General features: G+C 37.5%; 1 protein-coding gene across 11 annotated transcripts in view; it reads right to left on the bottom strand.

Moving 5' to 3' along the window:
- Positions 1-27,789, bottom strand: part of THRB (thyroid hormone receptor beta) — a 425,807-nt gene that overhangs the window by 296,986 nt on the left and 101,032 nt on the right. The window contains exons 1-2 of one of the 11 annotated variants that reach the window (XM_074195691.1): positions 12,524-27,789; positions 7,220-7,319 (exon numbers count right to left, since the gene is read on the bottom strand). The exon at positions 12,524-27,789 is cut by the window's right edge and continues 15,817 nt beyond it. The exons of 6 other annotated variants lie outside the window; for them this stretch is intronic. The gene's annotated coding sequence lies outside the window, so the exon portion shown is untranslated. The remainder of the gene's footprint in view (positions 1-7,219; positions 7,320-12,523) is intronic. 4 more of the 11 variants (XM_074195694.1, XM_074195693.1, XM_074195690.1 and 1 more) reach the window with 4 other exon arrangements.

The raw sequence follows: 27,789 nt of genomic DNA, 5'->3' as shown, positions 1-27,789 counted from the left end.
TCAAGGCTAAGACTGAGACCACTTCTCCCCATATCATTTTATTAGCTATTTTGCCAATCTCTTGAATATCTCTAGTTCTGACTAATTTAATAATTTATCGACAGTTTTAGAGACTTTTATAGACAATATATAGTCAATAGAAAGAAAATTTTATAGATAGATAATTTATAGACCTTTCCCTAGTTTCCTCAACTCATCCAAACATAATTCTTGTGAGTTCTAAGGACTTTCACACTTAGTCAAGAACCTATGATAGAATGATTGATGGAAACTAAAGTCTAAGAAGCTGTGATTCTTTTCACTTGCTTAAAGGATCTGGGCATATGATCACTTTAAATAGGGTGGAGCGACTTAATTAAATGAATGACCCCCTTATACAAGTTATTTCCCCACAAAAACACTAGGTGGATGTTTTTATTCCTACTCTCATTGACAAGTGAGGGATAGCGTCAGTTCAGTTGGAATGAAGGAAGATCACTGGGATAAGGCAATAATAAAAATAAACTTCTTGGGTCTCGCTTTAACACAGAGGCTGCCAGGAACTCTTCTTCACCCTCACTCTGTCAATTATTATGGTCCAGTTGCCTGTTTGATGACATCTGTGGAGTTGGGTCCCGATTGGATTTCAGACACCAGCAGAGAATTCTTCACACACCGAATTAACACCTTCAGAGACAACCCAGAAGGGAGGCCAACGATTGAAGACAGTGTGAACCAACTGGGCTATTTTAAAGCTCCTCTCTTCCAGGGGGCCTATCTGGGTCACAGGACTCCATCAGGCCATCCTTGGGAAATCTGTGACACTAACATATGTTTGTCAATAGACTACTTGCCTCATCATCATCAGAGATTTGCTCTCTTTTAAGCAGCATCTTGTTCATCTGTAATATTGTGAATAGTGAAATTTCTTAAATTAAATTCTGAGCTTCAAAGAGTCTGTGTGTGGTAGTGGTGGTGGCAGTGGGGTGTTTGGGATCTGTTCCTTTATGATTTAAAAAAATCTGCAACCACCAATTTACAAACTAAACAACTTCTACATTACAATACCGATCATTGACTTGAGCTTTGCAGACATATGGACTATATAAATAAAAAGGCTTGGCTACTCCTTAGGAGATCATTACCATGTTTATGCAATTTCACTGAATTCCCAATTTACTCAGCCATTGATTCTGTTTTTTTAAAAACGTTTCTCCTTTTTTTTTCCCTAAAGCGTCCTACTCTCCATCCAAAGAACCACAAAGTGTGGGAGTTGGGGGGAGAGACAATACATGTCAAACGCTTTAACGATTCTTAACATGACTATTACTATTACTGTTGTCGTTTTTAAAGATTACGTGACTATCGTTATTGCTGTTATGGTTTTTACAAATTGGTTTTCCTATCAGACTGAAAGGCTGGACGCACAGGGGCTACTTCTGAGTAAACTCCCACTCAAACAGGTACGGGATCTTTGCTCTGTTATTTTTCTGACCAGAGTCAGTTCCCCTCTTTAGACAACTTGGGCAGCCCGTGTTCCTAGAAACTCTCTGTATCAATGCCCAGCTTTGCACGAGCATCAATTTGGCTTAGCCCACTGTGGCTCAGTTGTGCCTCCCCCCAACCCCCCAGGAGCTGGGATGGATAATGTGTCATGTGCCACCACACCCAGTTACTATTGGTAATAAAACAGAAGCTTGTTCTATTGCAAATGTCCAAAGCAATTAAAATAATTAGAATAAAGGTACTGCTACTTGAATTGGGCAGCTTTGACATACAGTAGACAGAGCACAAAACCTGGAGTCAGAAAGACCCATCTCCCTGAGTTCAAAACTGGCCTCAAAGACTAACTAAGCTGTGTGACTTTGGGCAAGTCACTTTATCCTGTTTGCCTCAGTCTCTTCGTCTGTAAAATGAGTTGGAGAAGGAAATGGCAAACCTCTCCAGTATCTTGACCAAGAAAACCCCAAATAGGTCATGAAGAGACAGTTAGGGTTGAATAGAAAGGGTCTTGACCTGTGATTTCATTGATGTAGGGAACCTCTTAATGAGTAAACTCTCTCTACTAATGGAGGTCACAGGATGTTCATTGTAATTCATAATTTTAAATTTCTAAGACCAGATATATCAACACAAGGTCAACAAAACTTCCAAGTGTTGTCTGAATAAGATAAAAATGTAATTGGGAAATATTTTAAAAATAAGTACATTTACAATAGGACATAGGTAATATTAATATATGGGGTTCTAAGCCAATAAATGGCACATCCTTACAAGTGGTTTAATGGCCTCCATTTTCACCTCAGTTGGACACCTCTGCTTCAGAGCAGTGAAGGGGTATCTCAATAACTAGACCAGATTTAAACAATTGCTATATTTCCAAAACAGTCCTTAAATCTAGGTCTTTCTTTAGGGTAAGTCTGTATTAATTATCCCCCTGCCCCAGTCTTTCTTAAATAAGACTTGCTATTCCTAGTCTCACAGCACATTTTCAAAGCATTTTCTTTACAAAAACCTTATGTGTAAGTGGCATAAATACGGGATAGCTATTTGGTAGATGAGGAAGGATTTTTAATCTGACAAAGGCTTTGTGACTTGCCTAAGGTTCCACATCTGGTATGTTCTCGAAGCAGGGTTCAAGTCCAGGTCTTCCTGACTCTTAGTTCAAGGATTTTTCCATTTTATCACATCTCTTCCCAATCAAATTGAATTGTATATGAAGCAATGGATTCAGTAAAACCAATAAAACTTTAGAGTACTGTTTTTTTCTTTTTTGTTTGTTTTGCCAAGGACATATGATATCAGAATATATAGAGAAGTTTCAGTATAGAAACCCCTAATTATGCAGACCAAGGCATGTTACTCCCCTCTTTAGATTGGAAGCTCCTTGAGGGCAGTTTTGTCTTCTGCCTCTTTTTGTATCCTCTGTGCTTACCATAATGTCTGGAATATAGTAGGTGCTCAGTAAATACTTAATCTACCTAACCTGTCTTGGAGAGTTGTCTGAGGTCACTGAGCAACCAACAGGTATCAGAGATGGAGCCTGAGTTTCATTTTCTGCTTCCAGGACTCTCTGTTAGATCGTGCAATCCCTTCTCAAGTCTTTTTAATATCTCTCTTAAGAGGAAACCAACATTCAATGAAGGGGAAATGAAAGAAAATCGTTTGGACCTGGAGGAAAAAAACCATAATATTTGCAAAGCCCCAAACATTGAATTCTTAAATGAAAGGAGCTGTCTGATGAGTGGTTAGGCATTTCCAATGCTCTAAAAATAGGCATCCTGCAGTAGTGTGTCAAAGCAACTTATTGTCACAGAACTGATATGGAACTTGACGTTCAGTTGCTTAGGGATTCTTACCAATTTTCTGAAACCAGGCTCTGTAATATTAACTATAATGTAGTCACTGGTAAGTTAACAGTTACATTGCTTTAGCTGTCTGTTTGCTCCCTACTTTCTATAGAGGGGTCCATTGGCAGTAAGTCATCATGCTGAAAAGGAAGAAACTGAGGCAACATCTGTCCCTCTTGAACAGGAGCAGCAATTCTTTTCCATTCAAAATTTCTCTCTTTCCATCCAGCACTAGCTTATCATTTCTTTTTCTTTTTTTTCTTTTTGGCAAGCAATGGGGTTAAATGACTTGCCCAGGGTCACACAGTTAGGTAATTATTAAGTGTCTGAGGTCAAATTTGAACTCAGGTCCTCCTAACTCCAGGACCAGTTCTCTATCTACTGAGTCACCTAGCTGTCCCCTTATCATTTCATTTTCAAGGAAGAAGATGGTACTTGTGGTACTGAAAAAAAAAACCCTGCTGATATCAAAGAGACCACACTATTTATGGAAGGAAATAGAATCTGCCCTGATGGCTGGGGGCCAAAGAGGAGTGTACCCCATCCAGAAAAGCTGCTGTCATGGCAGTCTTCCTATTAAAAAAAACTACCCCAAACCAAAAGCCAAAAATATCCTCTACCTCTAACAGTCCACGCAACAGCAGATATAAAGAACTGATGTCACACAAAGGCTCTAAGAGATGAAGTCTTTCAGCTGTATTTACATGAAGACATCTCCTAATAATGAGCAAAGAGGGGAAAAGGGATGACGAGATTAGGTAGAAGATAGAACTGAGGGAGAAAGGGGGAACAGAATAAGGAAATAGGCATCATCCAGAAAAACATAAACTCATAGAAAAATTGGACCTCCTATTAGCCTTTCCTTTTATGCTCTTCCAAATGGAAAGCTCAATGGATTTGTTATCAGAGCACCATTTCTACAATTTATTAAGCATCTAATGTCTCTGGTTCTTATTTTTTCCATAAGTAAAATTAGAGAATTGGGACCAGGTCAAAACATAGGTCCCTTCAGCTCTACAGTCTCTGATCCTGTGCCCTAAACTTTATTTTAAGTGTCACATAGCAAAATAGACTGATTTTTTTGAGGCTTCCCCCTTGATCAAAAACAAAAAACATCCTATGAAATAGACCAAAAAAGGCATATCAGAAGGAAATAAGGATCTGGGGAATCTACATTCTCTGCCTGTATGATGTAAAGAATTTTTGAGCCTAAAGAAATCAAAGAGATAATTCAGGCTGACCCTCACATGTTAAAAGATGAGGAAACTGTGGGCCAAAAAGGTGAAGTCAATAAAACAAGCATTTATTAAGTGCCTTGGGGGGGAGGGTCTGGAATATGAACCTATGTTTTCATTGGAATGGAAAACTTTGGGTATGGAAACTCCCTCCATTGAAACAGATTGCCAACCAGTCATAATTTTTAGTCTTAGCTCTTTGGAGCACTGAAAAGTTAAGAGACTCACAGAGCAACTGTTTGTTAGAATTCAAATTCAGGTCTAGTTCATTCCATAGCTTTGATGCCATTCTGTCTTTTGGATTCTAGGAACTCAAAGATAAAAAAAAAATTAAGTCCTAAATAATCTCTACCTTCAACAATCTGACATTCTATTAAAGTGATTTACCAGCTGATCCCATACATGAGTGACAGAGATAGGATTAAAAAAACAGGCTTCTGAACTTCTGACCACAATTCTTTCAGTGACCACGTCTGCTATCTGCTATCTACATCCAGGCTTTTTCAGAGAAACAAAAAAATAGGGTGTGTGTGTGTGTGTGTGTGTGTGTGTGTGTGTGTGTGTGTGTGTGTGTGGTGTGTACACATGTATGAGAGAGAGAGATAGAGAGGCAGAGAGAGAGAGGGAGGTAGTTTTAATTCATTAGAATTCCATTATCACTTCTCCCTAAAAGAAAAAATAAATGCTTTTTTTAAAAATCAATTTTAGGGGAACATATTTTAGAGAAACAAAAAAAAAAGAACTCTTTGTGTTGGTGTGTGTGTGTGTGTGTGTGTGAGAGAGAGAGAGAGAGAGAGAGAGAGAGAGAGAGAGAGAGAGAGAGAGAGAGAGAGAGAGAGAGAAAGAGAAAGAGACAGACACACAGAGGCAGTTTTAACTCATTAGAATTTCATTATCACTTCTTAAAAGAAAAAAAATTAATGCTTTTTAAAAATCAATTTTAGTGGAACAGAAGAATGCCTATTAGAAACCCTCCAAACCCTTCTCAGGTAAACAACTCAGAAAACTGCCGGCTCATTCCGAGGTTCTTTCTCTCCAGCCCACAGAGTTAATGATCAGAGACAAAGGTGGTTATTAGGAGATGGCTATTAAGCAATGCTTTGGTAAACTAATCAGTGTTCCTGTCCAAATATTTAAAGTGATTCTCAGACAATCTGAGCTAAGCCAGCACATCTGTAAACTGAATCCAAGGTCCTGAGAAGTTAGCCTCCTCCAGGATACCCTCTCATAAGTGGTCCTCTCTCAAAATCAGTGAGCAGTCTAAGGGGATGTGGACTTTCTAAATATTCTTTTTAAAGGCAGCAGGATGTGGAAGAAAGGGAGCTACATGGGAAAGTCAAAAGACCTGAATTCAAATGCAGGTTCTTCTGCTTCTTACCTGTGTGACAGTGGGCAAACGCCAACTTTTGGGGGCCTTAGTTTTGTAATCTGATAAATGAAGGGTTTCTACTAAATAGTTTCTTGGGACCCCTCCAATTCTAAACCTCAGATTCTCTCATATTCCTGAATGAGGCAGAGAGTCCGATAGGTAGAATGGAATAATAAGCCGTGGGTTTGAAGACAGGAGGCTTACTGGAAATCCTCACCTTGCTCCTGACTATCTGTGTGTCTCAACAAGTTATTTAAATATTCTCAGATTCCATTTTCCCTTGGGTTTGTAGGGAGTAAATGACTTCACTCTATTAATTCTGCTTCAGTTTTTCTGGTTCTCCAGCTCTCAATTTTTTCATCTGTAAAATGGGGGTCTTGACTAGATAAAACTCTAAGAATGTGTGTGGAGTCAGAAAGACTCATCTTCCTAGGTTTAAATCTGTCCTCAGACTCTTACCATGTGACCCTGGGCAAATCACTATATCCTGCTTTCCTCAGTTTCCTCATCTGTAAAATGAGTAGGAGAAGGAAATGGCAAGACCACTCTAGTATCTTTGCCAAGAAAATCCCCAAAAGGAGTCAGCTTTTTGGATGGATATGAGGAAGTGATGGGGCAGGAGGGAGCCAAGAATAAAGCATCCCTGACCCTATATCTCATCTCATTGTCTTTGTCATATTTTCTGGTTTTGATTCAATGCAATTCAGTGCAACAAGCATTTATTAAGATCCTATTGTACACAAGATACTAAACTCTGAGAATAGGAGCCTGCTAAGATCTTGTTACTTCACATTGACCCAAATGTGTAAACTGTGATTCTCAGAATGTGAAGTCAACAATTTTTACCAATTAAAACAGCAATAATGAATTTAAAATGGAAATTCTTGGAAATCAAAATTCAGTGCTGGAAGAAGCAGGGAAAGAGAATACTATCCTGAGAAGCATCAGAAGGGATGCAGTATAAAGAACACCAGCTGTAGAGTCAGAAAATGTGGGTTCAAATTTTAACCCTATCATTTACTAACTGTGCAGATTGTGCAAATTACTTTTCTGAGACTATATTTTCATCATCAAAATAGTGTTTAGAACAGTGACTCATATAGTAATCAGTCACACATAGTGACAGATTGATTAATTAAACAAAAAGGGGGGTGATAAATTATTTCTTAAGTCTCTTTCAACTCAATCTGTGAACCTCTACTGTGAACCTACTAGTTATATGGTTTGGAGCATGAAGCCGCTCTCACTTTTTTTGTCTCATCTATAAAAGGAGAATAATACCTTACCTGCCTAAAATAAGGGGAGGAGACCGGAGAATTTATTTATGTCCCTTCTGGCTGCCAGATTGATGATTCATGGACCTGTTATTTTCGCTGACTCAGTCTCCTGAAAAGTTGAACACAGAGTTGAAACTGCTCTCATTGCGATGTTGACCGCAGATTGGAGCTACCTAGACTGCAACATGGAAAAAACAACCTCTCCTCCAGCTTTGAGAAAATTTGGCATGATCGCCAGTCTGGTGTTTGGGAAATGGGAGTTGGATGAGATAGGGGCAGATGCATGCATAAACCAGAGTGTCTCAGCCTCCACCACTTACATCTCATTAGCCACCAATTATTGTGCTCATCATTGAAATCAGAAAAGGGGGGAGGGGAAAGAATGTTTATATATGTTTTATCTAGGTTGCAGTTTAAACTCGGCCTTGGCATGGTATTCATGCAGCATGTTGGAAAATGGAATAATGTAGAGCATGAACCACTCTTTGGATCACATGGGAAGTTATAAAGAGATGGGGTGGCCTGTATTAGTTCCAGACAAATATTACCCCAAGGGAACATGAGAAAAAACATTTAAAGTTTACGACCCATAAGGATGGTTGATTTTGAAAAGCCCCAAAGGAAGGGCCATTAGGCAATACTTGAGCTTTGCAGGCCCTAACCTGAACAAGTCTTTTTAAAAAGAAACACTTAATTTCTGGAATTTCTGGAAATATTCTGATTCATATTCAAGTGGAGAAGAGAATTGAAGCCACTTTTGAGGCTCAGCTTTGGGGTTGTCTCTCTACCCATTATGTCTACCCATTAAGAAGGGGCCTGCTTAAGAAGAGGCCTCTCAGAGAGGCTTCAGATCCTGGCCTTCCCCTTTCTAGCTGTGTGGTCACAAGTTTGTAGAATCAAGATCCAGAAGTGGGGAACTTTGGAGGAGGAGTAGAGTCCCTTCTCATGGTACATTTTAGGGATTAAGAATTTGGTGGGCACAGCTAGATAGTGCAGCGGATAGAGCACTGGCCCTGGAATGAGAAGAACCTGAGTTCAACTCCAGCTTCAAACACTTAACGCTTACTAGTTGTGTGACCTTGGGCAAGTCACTTAATCCTGATTGCCTTGCCACCAGGGCCATCTGATCTATAACTGGCCACTGGACCCTGATGGATCAAGAGGAGAAGGTGAGGCCGGTGACTTAGCACAGCCTCCCCTCACTCAAAGCCAATTCCTTAGGCTCTTCCTGAAGAACAAAGAACAAATATCATCACTAGTTACTAGTTCAGTGACTCTGGGTAAGTCACTTAACTCCAATGACCTCATCAAAAAAGAAAAAGAAAATAAAGAGCTTGCAGGAGATCTCTCAACGAATAAGTGTCAAAGATGAAATTTGAATACAAGTTTCACTGACTCCCAAGTCCAGTGCCAGTATCTGTCCACTACACCAAATTACCTCTCAAAACATGCAAAAATGTGTGAATCTCTAAGACCACAAATTATGAACAGGGTTAGAATTTTATCTATAAGCAAAAAGGAGTTTTGACATTGTTATCAATATATTATGTGTATAATAATTACAATTCACCAATGACTTAATAAATTTAGGAAACTCAACTCCACTTCAGAATAGATTATTTTTAGGGAATTTGCAAGTAAATAAAGGTTAAAGGGGGATGTCTTTCTTCCCCTTCTTTGGCTCTAGGATTTTATTTCATTTTGTTTTATGTTATTTTTATCAGTGAGAGTATCTCTATCTGCTAGTGCCTTCTTTTCTGAGATTTTGCTGCTATTCAGTCGTTTTTCAGTGATCCCAAAGAAACCACTGGAGTGGTTTTCCATTTTCTTCTCCAGCTCATTTTACAAATGAGGAATTTGAGGCAAACAGGGTGAAGTGACTTGCCCAAAGTCACACAGCTAGGAAGTATCTGAGGCTGGTGTTGAACTCAGGGAGATGAGTTTTTTTAACTTCAAGCTGGCACTTTGTCCACTGAGCTATCTGAGCTATCTACACTTATATAGTTATACATTTAATCACATACACACATATATAATGTGTGTATAAAAGATCTTGGACTCAAGGTACGTATGTATATGAATGTCTGTATGTAAATATCTAACTATCTTTCTATAACCTCACTTCTCAGCACAGTCTGACTGACAGTACTTAATAAATGTTTATTAAATTAAGATTAGGCTGAGCCAGATGAGGGAAGAATCACAGATATCAGAAGTGCAAAGGCCCATTGGGGTCATTTCATTTTCCCAAAGCCCCAGAGAATGGTGAGATGACTTGTCCAGGTCACCCAGACAGTCAAAGGCTGAACTAGGAATAGAACCCAGGCCTCCAACTCTTATTTCCCTGCTCCAACAACAGAGAAAAGTTGGGAAGCAGGAAAACAGACACCTGCGTCTAACACCTGTGAAGCAGGCCTCTTCTTAATGACAGATTGTCAAAGCAGAGCCAAGAGAAAAGCAAAGTCTGAGTTTTAAGGAAGATGGATTTTCATTTGTCTCATTTGCCATGAACACTGGAGGTTGGGCAAACACCATTGGAAGCAATTCTCCTAAAACTGAGAGCCTCCATCTGAATTTTCACATGCTGCTAATTTTAGGGGTCAGCTCTGAACTGATAGGCTCCTTTGCTGCTTTAGACCATGCAAATAAAGTATCAACCGAAGAGGTATTTATTACCTTTTAGCAAAACAAAAGGACCCAGTTCTGGCCAATGGAAAATATCTTACTTTTCACCTGCCCACGGGAGTGTGACCCAATTAACTCAATCTTCTAAATGCTTTCCTAGCCTGCCACTTAATAGGATTAAGTTCCAAAGTAACCCTTGCTTATTCTCCCAAGTGCCCTATGGTCCTATTCTACTAATTCTCTTGGTGTCCTGATCTCGGATTTTTTTCTTCTCTCCCATCTCTATTCATTCCACATGTCTTTCCAGTTATAGAGATAAGTATTAGCTTTTCCTCACATGCTTTTAGGATAAAAAGAAATTCATTGGGATCTTACAAAAATCAATTTGTGGGCATTCAGGAAAATAAGTAAATTTGACTTTTCTTTATGTCACCTTTTGGTAATTTTCTTTGTCAGAATATGATTATGAATGGGCACAGAATATGGAATGAAGCAAGGGAGGGAGTGGTATGTTTGTGAGTGAAGATATTAAGGAAATGGAATATATGACTTTATTTTTCTGCCATCCTGGGAGAAAATAAAAGCAAGAAAAAATAACAAGACATCCAATTGGATTTATAAAGAAAGCATTCTCCATCCAAAGACCTGAAAGTGCCTTCTCTTGGCTTAAATTTCCTCTGAGAGGGAAAAACCAAATTGTGGAGGCACTGACACAGAGAATTACATCAATGCCCATCCAATTGTGTCTCTATTTAGTGTAGTTTGATTTCCTTATTACAATAGGTAGAAAATTAATCCACTGTAAAAATAGAATGGAAGGAGGCTCAACTGTTGAATTTTCCCCTCGTTAGAAACTTATTTTCCTTCTTAGCTTTTCTACAAATCTTTCTGTCTTGGCAGAGGAAATAATACTATGGAATCTTCTTTGCTATCTTTGTTGATATCTTCTAAGAAGGAATAATGCAAATGTGCATCCCAATCATTTCAAAACTTGATGATTGATCTATTTTCTCACAAGGCAGGGTGGTTGAGAATTCCATGGTGAGAATGCTTTGGGAATTTTTTTATGGAATCTAATTAATGGAATTTAAAAAAGAACTCCTTTTGGCATTCCTTGTTTTGTGTACTACATGGATCATGGAGAGTTGTTTGTGAAGAGAATTTCTGTAAACTGAACCATGCAATCATAGTCTTGAATCTGGAGGGGATGTTAGCACTCATAGGATACAAACCTCTCATTTTACAGATCATCTGAGTCTCAGAGAAACTAATGGCTTCACCTAAAGCCAATCATAAGAGCTGAGTTTTGAACCCTGGATCTTTGTCTCTCAATCTTGTGTGTCTCACATTACATCATGTTGCTTTCCATGTTTAAATGTACCCCTGGAGTTGACTATTTAAGGGAACCATGTTGCAAATATTTTAAAATTAAAATTATCCTTTGGTAAGGCATACCCTCACATAGTACATGTCCTCTCATTTTTCAGTTTAGAAAGTTCTATTTGAATATTAGTTTTTCTTAAAATAAGGCTCATTCATAGCACTCTCAAGCTATTATGAATACTAATTGGGATATCTATTAGAATAGATTTATCTGTCTATCTGTCTTTCTATCCATCCATTTGTATGTTCATCCATCCATTCATCCATCCATTTGTCTGTTTATCTATCTGTCCATCCATCCTTCCACCAACATGTCTGTATATCCTGTCTATCTAATTATATCTGTCTATCTGTCCATCATCTATCTATATCATTCCAATATATCCTTAGGACATTAAATAGCAAAGACAAACAAGAATCTCTGGGGATCCAGTACATGACTAGCATATAGTAGGTATTCATTAAATGCATATTGATTTATTGATTTATTAACAACCTTAAAGCAAAACCCATTTTGGGCAAGCCTAGAGTCAGGAGGAAAGAGTAAAAGAAGGGGCATGAATTTGGGGTCATGGGGTAACTTGGCCCATTGGGGAAAAAATTACACTTCAAGAATCCAGACTTGAATTCATAGTCTACTACTCACTACCTGGGTCCAAGGGTGAGTCATTAAATAAATCAATCAAAAAGCAATTATTAAATGTCACTATATACTGGACACTGTGCTGAGTGCTGGCAATATCAAGAAAAGCAAAAATACAATGCCTACCCTCTATAAGTTTGCGTTCTAATGGGAGAGACAATATATATAAACAGTTATGTTCATATGAGATCTATGCAGAGAAACTTTTGGTTCTTAGTTTCTCAACTATAAAATTTCTCAACTCAGTTTCCTGAGCTGTATAAAATCTATAAAAAGAGGGGCTGTTTTCATGATCTCTCAGGTCCTTTCCAGCTCTATTAATAGCCTATGAAAGGGAATTAGCTCTTTGAATAAGGTGATAGTGGAATGAAAGAGGGAATCATTTATTCTACATCTCATTTTATGTTTTCAGTTCAACTGAACTGAAATCTACGAGGATTTGTATAAGGTTTAGTGCCAGAACCTGGGAACATATATGTATTCTAATGGATCTATTATCTGATTAGTTTAAAAGTTTCTTCCAATACATTCCCCCAACACATCCATGCCAGTCTACTGTGTATCATGGGTTCCCCACAATGGAGCTGAACATTTCTTTCTCCCTCCTTCCCCCACTCCCCACTCTGATGTGACTTTCCTCATCCTTCCTTATTCATCCTTACCTTCCTCACTCCACCATGAGAAGGCAAAGATGAAAAACAATGCAGCCACTGGTCTCAAGGAGTTATATTCCACCGAGATTCTAGAGGAGAAGCAGGCTAATTAATTCTTTCTATTAGTTTTTAATGCCATTCCCTGACCTCTAGCCAAAATAAAGGTCATACCAAACCCATCTGCCCTTGTTTTCCCCCAGACTCTTCAGAGAAGGGAACTCTGGGTCCACTGTGTTTCTGTTTGGCTGTCATTCAGTCCTGCTGGTGGCATCAGAATGAAGGGAGCAATATTGTACCGTGAAGCTGTTTCAAACGCGCCCAAGTTCAACATATGTTTGATGCTTGGCTCGTCCTCCTGCTATGTCACCGGGTACCCACTTGCAATCACACTTGAGCATGTGTGTGTGTGTGTGTGTGTGTGTGTGTGTGTGTGTGTGTGTGTGAGAGAGAGAGAGAGAGAGAGAGAGAGAGAGAGAGAGAGAGAGATTCAAATGGGACATTTATTTCCTACTGACAGAAACAAGGGCATCTGCTCTAAGACTCCACCATGCTTGCTTTCCTTTTGATACATCTGCTGGAAAGAAACTAGAGAGAGAAAAAAAGCAAGATGAAGAAGATGCTTTCCAAGAGGGAAGGGACATGTGTTGATAAACAGTCGTTTTGCTGAACTGTCAAGATCTCATATACATCCTGGGGGTGGCTGGGAGAGCCTTCACTCAACTGAAGGAATGACTGTCTTTTATAATCGTCTTCCACCAAGGTTCAATATCAACTGAGAGAGATAAAGACTTTATCATGAAAAAAAACCTGAATAATGTAAAGGATACTAGACTTAAGTTCAAATCCCACCTCAGACACTCACTAATTGTGTGATGCTGGGAAAGTCATTTAATCTTCCCAAGCTCCAATTTCTTCATCTGTGAAAGGAGGGGGTTAAATTTGGTGGTCTTTAAGATCTCTTCCAGTTCTAAATTAAATCTGTGATCCTAACTAATGCATTTAGTATTCAGCATTTAGTAGTCCTGACAATTGATTCAATTTATTGATATTGGACTCTGAGTGATGACTCAAGTGGTCCATGAGCCAAAGATGGATGGATGTTTATGTTGTGGGATTTTATTTCACAAGAATATTGTATCTTTGAACAAGAAGAGGATCTCATAGTCTCTGATGTCCCTTCCAACTCTGAGTTTCTGTGATTGTGATCATGGCTAGTTAGATCACTTCTATAAAAAATGAATTCAGGGGCTGCTAGATTTTGAGCCCAGGAGGACCTAAAAGGCCATCTGGCTAAGTCTACTATCACAAAGTTGCAGCAAATGAAACCTGAAGAGCTAAGTGACTTGCCCAAGATCACACTGGCAGCAGGTGGCAGACAATATTTGGATTGGGGATCTCTACATCAAATCTGGCAGGAAACCAAGATTTTTTTTTCTTGAAAACATAGATTTTGGTAAGTTTCATTTCTTTTGCTCTATAAAGCAAGAAAGTAGAATAGTCCAGGGGAAAAGACAATGGACCCTGGAATCAGAGGCTCTGAGTTCAAATCCCACCTTTCAAACTTACCGTCTGTGTGACCTTGTACAAATTTCTTCCCTTACCTTATCCAAAAAATGGGAGAAGAAATTTGACCACATGATCTCTGAACTTCTCAGGCTATGATCATATGACTCAGTTTCTCTGGATCTCAGTTTCTCCAACTGTAAAGGGAAGGGCTTGGGCTAGATGACCTCTGAGCTCTAAGTTTATGATCTTATGATTCTTCCAATTCCAAAATCTTTCATTTTGTTATAACTTGATATATCTATATCTATATATCTTCAATATATACTTGATATATATGTATATCTATATGTTATTATAACTTGATATATACACCAAATAAAGAAAATCAAAATAGTGCTACATATTGGAATTGCCACCAAAACAGTCCCTTCCTATCTCCCACTCATTCAACCAAGTTTTGGGTGGCACTATTAATTTGCCTCTACAAAAAAAGTCTTTGGGAAGGAATAATATTTAGGAAATGATCCCTTTTGAAATACAAAATATGAGTCACTTAAAACCTGAATATAAACTTAGGATAATGATGATATGAAGATGTAGAAAATGTATGTTTTGAATGGATTTTTGATTGAGGAAGAGTTAGGAAATTCAATGTGAGTTTACATTTATAGACTGATGATTTAAGAGGGAGAAAATACAAGTTTTCCTTTATCTCTTCACAAAAGAGATATTCCATGGAGGCAAGGCTAGAAAGTCTTACTTTCAGATCTATCAAACTTCCAGACATTTGTCTATTTTAATTGTCCTTTATTAGTCAACGGAGCTTCAGACTGATTGACATGCTTGCACGGATAGAAGGTAAATGCCAATTGTGAAGTTAACATCCGACTAGTCTGCTATTGACAAATACATTCTGATGAATGAATTCCATCAAAAGCTATCAAGAATTAAATATCTTGTAACATATAGTGGTGCCTATTATCAACACATCATGAAGACTGCTAAGTATGATGTTATATATATTTTTTGATAAGTCATAGAAGGAAATCATATATTGATGTTTGTTTTGTGATACTTTGAAAAGCCCTCCTTGACTGCCTCATTATGGACCTAGGTTGCTAAAGGTCACATAAGTAGAAAGTGAACTTCAACAGGCTCAACTATTATGGAATAATTTCTTTTTGTTTTTTTAGGTTTTTTTTTTTTTTTTGCAAGGCAAATGGGGTTAAGTGGCTTGCCCAAGGCCACACAGCTAGGTAATTATTAAGTGTCTGAGACTGGATTTGAACCCAGGTACTCCTGACTCCAAGGCCGGTGCTTTATCCACTACACCACCTAGCCGCCCCTTATTATGGAATAATTTCAAATGAAATCCTGGAAATGTTGATGTCTACTTATTAAGGATCAACTAGTTGAGTACAGAGAAGCTTATGACTAGATGAATTCTTTGACTAAAGCAGCCCATGAATGAGAAGAAAATATCAAATGGCTTCTAGGCCTATAGAGTCTTTCTTTCCTTTTTAAAATGACATTGGCAGAAATGGTGGAAAAGATGGCAGATGGTACTAAGAATCACATCATTTTTAGACCATTTACAGGATTAAATTAGCTTTTGGCACTCTAAATATGTGTTCCCTGTTTGATGATCAGTAAATAGATATCCTATTAGAGGAAATGATATAACATCAATCCTGACATTTTTTAATATAAAAAGAATTAGAAATTAGAAGTAAGTTGCTGCTCATTAATAGAATGGTTCATAGTTTCATCTTGGACAAATAAAAGAACTGGAAGAGTTGATTTTATCATGTTCCCAGAAACAACATGAGAGATTTGATAACATAGTGGTCAAAGATCTGGTGGGCTCAAAGGCGGGGAGAACAAGATTCAAGTCCTGCCTATGAACCATCCTGGGAAAATTACATTAACCTCTGAGGGCTCTGGCAACTTGAAGATTCTAAGTGGGAAAGAAGGTGCCAACCTGCATTGGTAGAGGGGCTTTCTCATTTAGGAGATCCTTATATTCCTAAGTAATACCATTATATTACAAGTTCAACAACACGTGTAGTCTCTATCGCTTATCACAAAGTCAACAAAAACATCATACCCTTGACGATTTTGTAATCGTCTCTTGCAATGCTCATGATACCTTTGCAAAAAAGATCACCAGGGAAAATAATTACAATGTATGTACTATACATTTCAGTAGATAGAAGAAGAAAAATTCCATGAAGACTTGATAAGGCCCCCCCAAATGAAATCAAACTCTACTCTGGTACTTGGTAATCTCAATGCAAAGGTGGGAGTAGGTGGGGATGGTGAAAAATACTTGGCAAACTAATCATAGCAGGTCACATTTTATAGCATTTTCAATGCTATAAATATTACAAATATTATCTCATTTGATTCTAACAACAATTCTATAGGGTAGGTGCTATGAAAATACCCATTTTATAGATTAAGGCTAAGAGGCTAAGAGATGTTTATTCACTAAGCAAAACAAGAGATTTGGTGATGTAGGCTATTAAATATCTGAGGTAGGATTTATTCTCAGATCTTTCTGTCTTAAAATCACTGCTTTTAACTGCTATTTAGAAGATTTATAGTCCTTAGAGCTTCAGACCCATAAATCATAAAAATATACTTCAAAAAAACCTGAAAGATGTTAGGCATAGACCAAATAAATTGATCAAAAGCAAATTGATTATATTTTAATATATTTAATATGCATTAATATATAATAATCATCACTGATGTAGGAGTCATTTCTGAATCAGTTGTATATGTCTAACAGGCCACTAACTTTTTAGGATAGTGATCAAATCAATGCAAACAGAAAAAAATAAAAATTAGAAAAAGAAAGGCCATAAATTGAAACAACTGTAAACCTGGCCTAATGAGATAAGATAATGCCAACTCATCTACCTGCTTCATTTTAGAGGAGGGACTGTAGACCCAGGAAGGGCAAGTGATTTGCTCCACATCAGTAAGCACCCAAACAATTAAGTATCTAAAGTAGAGATGTGAACCCACATTCTCAAATTCCAGTTTAGTCTTCTGTCCCAAGGGTAACCAAAGTGAACCAACTACCACAATGATGATACCTGCAAACATCTATCATTTTCTTTGAGAGATTTTAAATACTATCTTGGTCAGCAAGACTTGGCTTACTTGACAGGCTGAGTTAAGCCAGGCTAGGGCAACACTGGTTGAGAAAATTAACTTATTTGCAAAATCTTACTGAGAAGTATAGTTGGAAATTCTGAGACCTAATGCCTCACAAAATAATGAGCATCAATGGAGAGACAAAATTAGTAAAAAGTCATTCCAGTGAGATGGCATGGACTGGGTTGCCTTTGAGAAACTAACAGGTTCTTTAAATGAGCCCAGGTCTCTCCATTAAAGATAGTAATACAGAAGGGCACCAAATTGAAAAGATCTACAAACATTTTTAACCCTCTTTTTTTCATCATTAAGGAAAGTGGATTATCTATATTTGGAATAAAACATTTTAGTCCCCAGATGTATTATAAAAGAAGTGGACATAACACGGGGGAAAAAAAACCGATGGAAGAAGTAGCTAGATTCTATCATGTCTACAGTACTGAAGGCTACATTGAAGGTGATACAAATTGTTGAGAAATCAATTCTTAAGCAAAAGCATGGGACAAGTCTTAGACCAGTAATTCTTAACCTAGACTCATCAAGCACCCTACATCACCCCAAATGGTTAGATTTCAGGGAATCTGTGAACTAGAATGAGAAAAATTGCATCTTGATTTTCACTAACCTTGAATTGATATTTAACTTTTTCCTTCAATTATGAACTGAAACAACAGCAAAACCTTATTCTGAGAAGGGGTCCCTGGGCTCTACCGGATAGACAAAGGGATCATGACATGCAAAATGGTTAAGAATCCCTGTTTTAGGGGTGTCTAGGTGGTGCAGTAGATAAAGCACTGGCCCTGGATTCAGGAGTACCTGGGTTCAAATACAACCTCAGACACTTCATAATTACCTAGCTGTGTGGCCTTGGGCAAGCCACTTAACCTGTTTGCCTTGCAAAAACCTAAAAAAAAAAAGAATCCCTGTTTTAGACTAAGAAGAGGTGACTGAAGGGAACTTCAATCACCACTAACCTATATTTATTTATATGTTACAATTTCAGCTATATACAATGAGAATCTCATTGAAGGCCTTCTTGATGAGGGTATTAGGAGGAGGGTATTAGGAGGAAGAAGACAAGATATTCCATAGGGAAGAGAGGGGGAAAAAAACATTTATCAAGCACTTGCTGTGTGTCAAAGCACTTTTCAAATATTATCTAATTTGATCCTCACAACAACCTTGTGAGGTAGGTGATTTTGTTATTCCCATTTTTATAAATGAGGAAACTGAGGTACAAAGAGTGATTCATCTAGGGTCACACAACTAGTAATGCCTGAGGTAAAATTTCAATTCAGATCTTCCTGATTCTAGGCTTAACATTCTATCCAATAAACCATCTAGCCACAACCTCAAAAAAGATGCAAATTCAAGATAAGGATGTTTAAAGAAAGAATCTAGGAGATTTCTTAGTCAGAAAGAACCTCCTGTCCCCAAAAGAACTAATCACCCTAAATGAACCAAGATGAAACATTCCACACTTAAAACATCATCTCATCACCTTTCTGAATGAATTCATGGAAAGCTTCCTTTCTCTCTAAATTCATTTTATGAAATTAACCAAATTGACTCATCAAGCTAATGGAGGATCAGGTAAAATTCAACTTTGCCATTTTCCTTTCCATCAAATAACAAATTAAGGAATATTATTGCATGAGGAAAACCACCTATTGACTAGAAAAGCATTTATGGTCATGACTAACCAACCAAAGACAAAAATGAACCTGTATAATTAACAGGTGTCAATACAAGTCATTTAGAACATTTTGGTTAGAGAATACCAGCTCCTGACAAAATTCTCTAGATTGATTATAAAGTAAATGCCCAGATTCCAAGGTAGCTGTGAAGCATTCGTCTGACCAAGTTAATTTTCTGTTCAAACTCTTGTTGGTAGTTCCTGATGGTTAACAAAATAAAATATAAAATTAGGCACAGTTTGTCTTTCCAGACTTTCTTTACTTCATTCTTTGTGTTGAACCCTCCAACTAGCCAGAGGATTATTCAACAATGCTTATTATTCACTTACTATAAGTAGGACTTTATGCTAAACTCAGAGGAAAGGGGGTGCTTAAAAAAGACAAAAACCCTGTTCTTCCTTCCCCTTAGCTCCCATTCCAAGAGAGGAGATAACAAAGAAATAACTATATATGTACAAGAATGTAAGATATACATTGTAAATGAAAGGTGGGGCAGCTAGGCCCTACCATAGCGCCTTTAGGGCAAGACCTGGAGTCAGAAAGACTCATCTTACTGAGTTCAAATGTGACATAGACAAGTCACTTAACCCTAGTTGCCTCAGTTTTCTTATCTGTAAAATGAGCTGGAGAAGGAAATGGCACCATTCCAGTATCTTTGCCAAGAAAACCCCAATGAGGCCGTGAAGAGTTGTACATATCTGAAAGAACAACTAAACAACAATAACAAAATGGAAGGTGATCTCAAGAAGGCATTAGAGAAAGGGGACTAGGAAAAGGCCTCATACAGAAGATGGGGTTTGTGCTGAGTATTTCTTTGTTTTTGTAAGGCAATGCCCCAGGTCACACAGCTAGGTAATTATTAAGTGTCAAAGGTTGGATTTGAACTCAGATCCTTCTGACTCTATCCACTTCACCACTTAGCTTCCCCCTTGTGCTCATTCCTTAAGGAAGCAAGGGATCCTAAGAGACAGAAGTGATGAGGGAGAGCATGCCAGCCATGGGGCAAAGGTAGGGCTAGGGCAAAGGCAGAGAGATAGAAATGGGTGTCATATGTGGGAAGCATCAAATGGGCCAGGATCATTGAATTGTAGAATGTGTAAAGAGAATTAAGTCTAAAAAGAGTGGAATAGTAGAAAGGACTTAGGTTTAGAACAGGGACTGTTTTTTTTATCTTTGTATTTCTAACACCTAATAAAGACCCTTAATAAATATCCATTAAATTGAGTAACTGAAAACCCATTTTTCTTTAACTGGGATGTCATAGCAATATAAAAATTCATTTTTCATATGAAGGCACAAATGACCCACCATTCAAATAGAGCATTTCCTTTGTTTTTCCAGGTAAGGAAATACATACATTGGGCTTCTAGTATATTTTCTTGGAATCATAGATTTAGAGTTGGAAAGGCCTTTAGGAATTATTTAGTTCAACTCCTTCATTTGAGAGGACAGGAAAGAGGGTCAATAAAGATGATATAACTTACCCAGGATCACAGAGGTAGTAAGCACGAGAGATGGATTAAAGTCAAATTCTCTGGTTTCCAGTTCAGCCTTATCTAACTGTGCTGGACCTGTGGTAGGGCATATTGGCCTGATCAGCCACAGCCAGACACACCGTAATTTGTCTCAAACATAGGGATGTTATTTTGGTTCTTCTTTGATAACGGACAAGAATCAATCAATATAACTAACTCAGTATAGTTTTCTGTTCGTTTGCCATTCAACCCATGAGTAAGATCTGTGACTGTGGAATTAAGGTTTTTCTAATAAATTTATGATCAAATTTGACTTTACTGATACCATGCTGAGATCCTCTGACCTTTATGAACCAGAAGACATCGTCTTATTTCCATTTTTTTTGTCCTGAACTGATAATTTCCATAATGTAATTAATTTGGGGCATATCATCTCTTTTCCCCCAATTGGCAATGAGTGTATAATTTATAATCTTAGAGAGTACCCCTGGGGTACTGAAGAATTGAGTGATTTGGCTATGGTCACAAAGTCATCAGAAGCATGATATTCATTCAGATACTAAGACCATTTATATAGAGCTGAGAAGGACCTCTAAGGTCATCTCCTCCAATCTCTTCCTTTTACAAATAAGGAAACTGTAGCTAAAGGAGATGGACAAATTTGCCCCAGGTCACACAGGTAGTGTCAGAGTTCCAAGTTCTCTGGTTTCACCATGGTCAACACTTTTTTTTTTGGTTTTAAGTGGCTTGCCCAAGGCCACACATCTAGGTAATTATTAAGTGTCTGAGGCCAAATTTGAACTTAGGTACTCTCACTCCAGGGCTAGTGCTCTATCCACTGTGCCACCTAGCCACCCAGTCAACACTTTCTGTATTGGTCTCTTGACTCCATCAATCTGATTATAATGGTCAACTGAATTTGGCAATTAAGATACAAATCATTAGCTCTACAGCACAATAAACAGAGTTCTTTCACCTAACTTAGTCATCAGAGCAGCCCTTTAAGAGTCAAGGACAAAAACCTAAAAAAAAAAAGAATAGCTGTGTGGCCTTGGGAAAGCCACTTAACCCCATTTGCCTTGCAAAAACTTAAAAAAAAAGAGTCAAGGACATCTGAATTGGGGATCATCAGGTCAAAAACATTGGTACATCTAACAAGTAGTACATCTCATCATGTGCTATGGCATGGTCTTAGAAGAATGGTTCTTAGACTTTGAGTTTTCATAACACAATGCTTTCTTTCCAGTTGTATCAACTTAGAACGTGTGTATCATACACATATGGTCACATAGAGCTTTGCTTATATAGATATATACAACCATGTATAGGCAACCCATATATATGTGTATACACATGTTGACATAGCTATCTTGTTTGTTAGATGTATACTACATATATATTGTAAATATATGGACATATGTACATCTGCAGGTATGCACTGTTTGTGTATCCATAGAGATATACATGCATTATTACAAACACATATGCATACATGCATTCACATTTTATTCATGCATTTATCTATACTATACATGCATGTTTATACATATATGTGTGCATTTAAAATGGTGAGGCAACAAGGACATGCATGTATAAGTTAAATACAAATTCACAATATACATGCATATATGTATACCAAAATGCACATATTTATATAGGCACATATTTACACATGTGTACATGTGTGTGGATAAAAATGCAGGTTTATACATCTTATACATTTTAAATGTTATATGTATATTCATATATATATATGAAGATGAACTGAAGAAGCAGCAAGGACATATATGTATCACAAATATATTTTTGTGCACACACATAGTAGTCCAACCACCTCATTTTAGAAATGAAGAGACCACAGTGTCCAGGGCCCAAGATCAAAGTACCCTATATAATCATCAACAATTTCATTGTGCTTTGCAGTTTGAACTCAATTAACATGTATGATTTAATTTGATCCTCATAATAACCCAAGACTCTCAAATCCTGCTCCAGTGTTCTTGTCCCATCACACACACACACACACACACACACACACACACACATATATACCTCAGTGAAATATATTACTTAAAAATATGTTTAATGGGTGAAATTTCACTCCCATAAAAGGCAGCAATACTTTCATCCTCTCTAGGACCACAGATTTAAAGCTACAATGGACCTTGGAAGACATTTAGTCCAACCCTCTCGTTTTACAAATGAGAAGTCTGAGGTCTCCAAATATCAAGGGATCTGCTTAAGTTCATGAAGCCAGTGGCAGAGCCACCATCTGACCTGACTCCTCAATTAGCACTACCCTAATTTCATCAACATGAGGACTCCCTTCATCAACATGGTTCAAAAGTCCAAGACCCAATCACTTGACCCCCTGAGCTCTATTTTCCTCATCTATAAAATAAGAGCAGATAGGGAGACTAGATGATTTCAGAGGTTCATTGTGGTTTAATCATTCCATGATTCCATGACTGCAAAACAGCATCCAAGAAAAGGTCTGCTAGTGTAGAAAACTAAGGAGAATTAATGAAACTATTTACACATTTTTCACATGAGATCAGTAATCAAAAATGGCATAATGACAGGTCTTGACCTTCCATCTTTTTCAAGAATGATGTTTCACTCATCTACAAATGTCCTAAATGAATCTTTACCTGCAACAGCCCACCACTAATAAAGTTTGGAGTGCATCAAGACCAAGTGAACAAACCCAAATTGGAGCTTGTAAGTACTGACCATGTAATTATTCATTTTAGGGTCACAGAATAAGAGAACTAGACAGAACCTTAGAGTTGATCTAGTCCAACCCCATCATTTTAGATGAGGAAAATGAGGGCCCACCCAGCTAGTTAGCAGCCTGGCCAGAAGTGGAAACCAGATGTCTTTTTCCATAGTCCAGTATCACAACTCTACCTCACTTAAATCCAATTCACCCATGAGTCAGGACACCACCCTGTGATGTCACCAATGCTCTTTGAAATCAAAGACAAACAGCAACAGATAATTAGGATAGAGCTCTGCAAATTATTATCAGCAATTTCCACTTGCCCCCATCCCTTTGTCTTCTAGAAGACCAGAAAAGGCAACAGACTGAAGGTGTTTCATTCTTTATATTTTTAGCCTAAAGCCTGAGATAGTGTCTGAAACATAGCAGGCATTTAATAAATTCTTGCTGACTGGTTGATTGGTTCTTTTCTCCAATATAGTCTGCTCCTTAAAGATAATTTCCTCTTTGTTTTTGTATTTCCAGTACTTAGCATGGTTACTCATACATTTTTGGCACTTAATAAATGATTGTTGATTAATTAAGTGATATAAAATTCCTTGAAAGATGTAATAACAGAGATAATGGCTTTCTTTTTAATCTCTGTTCTCTGGCTCATTTCCTCTCAGTTCTGGATGAATGCTCCTAAAAATCTGCTTCCCTGAATGACTTCACATAGAAGCAATGTGAGGTCAGGCTAATCTTGATTCCCATTCACAAATTTTGCGTTTTCGGTGATGGTCAGACAGGTGGGAAATAGTAATCCAGTGGTCTATGTGGACCGAAATAAAATGGTTCCAAATTTGTTCTAAGAAGCCTGGCTACCTTCATTAAATTATAGTAGATTTACTTGGATGAAGACACTATTATGGAACCAATACTGGTTAGTTCTGAAATATGAGAATGGTCCATTTAGTAGATGCCTGCTTTCTAAGGAAGAGCCTTGCCAAGGAGGGAGAGCCTTATCATTGGAAGATTAGTTACGTGGTGAGGAATTCTTGGGCCCGGCAAACTATGGAACAAAGAGAATTCAGAATGACTTTTGGATCTGTGCAGTCCCTTTCTTCTTCTGTAGCAATGGCTACAGAGTGATGGAAAAGGGCATAGGATGGATCAGTTATCTGGCAAGTTTTTGAACATCCCCAAAAATTAACTTAACATTTGATACTTTGAGTTCATCGTTGAGTGACCAATAAAGAGACTACAGGAAGAGATGAATCTCGACATTCTCACTATGAATGAAAGCAGAAGACATGTGAAAATTGCAATGGAAGTTAAATGGGAGGATGACTTAGAAGTTCTCTTTGGGAAAGTAAATAAAGGAGTAGGATGAGTTAATTTTGGGGGGCATCCCCCAAAAGCATTGGTCTGTGGAATTTTTCCTCATATGATGGCAGGTCTCATGATAAGCATTTGCAAAAACAGCATCATGAAAATGAATGCAAGTGATGTGCCAAGATCTGATACAGAAGATAAGGTAAAGATATTCTAAAATAAGGGTTTTTAACCTTGGGACCATGACCTTTTTTCTTAATTATTTTGATAATTAAATTTTAATAGAATTGGATTCCTTTTATTTTATATATTTAAAACCTCTGTTCTAAGGTGTTTATAGGCTTTATATCAGACTGCTAAAAAGGTCCATAAACTTAAAGTATTAAGAACCTCTTTTGTAGAAGAAATAATGAAGTCTCTCTTGATTGATTGTCTGGCTTATTCTAAACAAACACTACTTTTAATACAAAGATGGTCATACCTGAGGACAGCCAAAATACCATGTGGGAAAGTGTGGCTCAGGAGTAAAAAATGAGGACCATCAAAGTCTTACAGTTGATACAAGAATTTAATGGCCATAGCATCAAATAATTTCTAGAATATGAATGAAAGGTATTGGCCATGAAAAACTCGGAATTCACATAAAAAATTAAATTTGTTATCTTCTCTCAGGAAACCAACATTACCAATAGGAGAGTCATCTCCATAATCCTATTTACCAAAAGAAAGTATTGTTTGTTTCGCCACATGTTCTATACAAATAGAAACTGAGGTGTGAGCAAATAGCTGGATAATTTAAGCCAAGAAAAATACAATGTTATTCTGAAATCCTCAAACTGCCTGAGTGGCAGAGTCCAAGTCCCAACGTTCTAAAGCCCTGCTTTTCTATAATTTTCCTTTTTTGATTTTCCCAGAATGCCTACATCTTCGGCCATGTTTTTCTGTTGTTTCTAAGAGTTATAACTATTATATATTCTCAGGCTCTAAATGTTCCCTTAAAAGTGTTTAAGGGGGAACCACTAGGTCTCCATTTGTATTTTGGACACATGCTTTGTATTGGGGAAAAAGACAAAGAAAATAAATTCATCTCCCTGAGCATTGTTATATTAAGAGATTTCATAAAATTCCACATTTTGGAATATTAAATCAATTTTCTAAAGAACTATATTAATTTCAAAATCATATTTCAAAAAGAAATTGGGTATAGTGACAATCAGTCTATAAAAGATGGCAATCAATGGCTTCATGAACAAAGAGTATTCTTAGTCATGAGTCACATATGGGATGAATCTCTGCTGGGCTCCTGAAAGACAACTATATTGTAAATTTTATCAAGTTGGAGTAGAAATTTCTGCCTAGTAATAGATGGATATTTGTTGGTCCAATAAAGAAAGTAGTCTTGGTTTTCAGGATGTCAAATTGAAATCTAGCCCTAGCCCTCCACAGGGAGGGAGAGAGACAAATGAAATTATCCATCAGGAAAATTATGAATAACAGCATACTAAGAAGTGACCAATCTCTTCCAACCTCCAAACAAACTTTTCCTTAAAATAAAGGACTAACACAAAGTAAAACTTCCTAATAATCACAGCATTTTGAGAGTAAATGAATGGCCTGCCTTTGAAAATTCATTGACTGCCTCTGCTGGGGTCATTAAGCAAAGACTCAGCATTCCAATTCATCCTCCATACATCTGCCAAAGGAGTTTTTCCTAATGTGTAGATCTGACTACATCACCACTTCTCACCCCTTTCAAAAAACAAATAAACCCTCCTCTTTAAATTTTAAAACTTTTCACAACCTAGTCTTTTCCCATATTATCAATCATGTGCACTCTACAACACAGGCGCCATGGCCTGTTATTCCTTATAACTATCTCTCTATATTCTGCCTCTCTGTCAATTCAATGATTGTACCTTCAGCCTTAAAGGTTCTCCCTACTCCATGTCAACTCCACCCCCTCTTCTGCTTCTTAAAATCCTTGACTTCCTTCAAAGTGCAGCTCAAAAAACCAGCTTGCTCAGAAGGCTTTTGCTGGTCACTCTGATGCTCAAGATGTCGAGAGCCCTCCCTTTAAAATTTTTGTTGTCCTTCAGTCATTTTGATTCTTTTAATTCTTTGAGAACCCACTTGAATTCTCTTGGCAAAGATACTGGAGTAGTTTGTCATTTCCTTTTCCAGTTCACTTGATAAATGAGGAAACTGAGGTAAATAGGGTTAAGTGACTTGCCCAGGGTCACACAGCTAGAAAATGTCAGAGGCTAGGTTTGAATTCACTGAAGGTGAAGTAGATTAAGAAGCACCTTCATGTCATTCAGATTTTTCTAACATTAACCCCAACACACTCCCCACTCTGCCCACAGGGAATTTCTAAGCATAGACATTTCTTTTGAATAGGGGTCAAGCAAGTGACTGAGGACTGTCTATCTAAACATTTCAAAATATATAGCCTTGAACTCTTTCAGCTGGAAGGTGAGATACTAGTCTATCTGCAATAATCTCAGAAAATATTCTAGAAAAGATTTTTTGAGTGAATCTCTGACACTGATGCATTCCCTAAGGCTTCACCACTTTTTACTGAAAATAAATTGCAAAAAGGGAAAAAAAGTAACAACTAACAATTTTCCAGATATTAAAATGTATTGCACTAAGTTCATTCATCCACTCCACTTCTCTCTTGAATTGACCTTCATTTAGAACACTATGTATACTGTTAGAACATCTAGCATCATTCTGAGGAGGTTTCTGCTTATTAAGGAATCTCTTGAGGAGCCAAACATGATATTGATTTTTCAAAGCTTCCTTCCTTTGAATTTGTGTCATCTAAATGCAGTAAACCCAACATTGACTTACTATTATTCACCAAGCACATTTTTGACCTGAGTATTTGATATGAATCAGGTCTAGCATGGAAGAAAAGGGAAAAAAACACTTGGTTTTCAGGGCCTTTCCCAAATAAATCCCCCACATTCATTTCTATAAATGGGATTGTTTAAGGGGAAAGTTCCCATTTTCTTTAGATCAATCAATCAATCAATTGATGAATGCACCTAAATTAAGAATAAAACCATTGTCTGAGACTCCAAACAGCTTAGAATGCTGGGTATTTTTAGAGGTCTTTTAAACTCTCTGGGCCTCACATTTCTCACCTATAGAATAAAGGGTCAACATTAAATGATCTCTATTGTTCATTCTAAATTTGAGAAGATGATGGATCTGACTCTTTTCTCCTTTTTGGGGGAATATGGTCCTAAGTCCATAAGTTTGAGGAATCCTTCTCGTGATATCTCTCCACCAAAGCAGAGCAGTTAAGTAATGCCAATAACCACTCAGTTTGTGTCTGAGATAAGACTTGAACTCAGATCCTTTTGATTCCAAGGCTAGTCTTCTCTGGTA

The sequence above is a fragment of the Macrotis lagotis genome, chromosome 7 (assembly GCF_037893015.1).
Source record: "Macrotis lagotis isolate mMagLag1 chromosome 7, bilby.v1.9.chrom.fasta, whole genome shotgun sequence".
Taxonomy (NCBI): Eukaryota; Metazoa; Chordata; class Mammalia; order Peramelemorphia; family Peramelidae; genus Macrotis; species Macrotis lagotis.
This window is presented reverse-complemented; position numbering and strand designations above follow the sequence as displayed.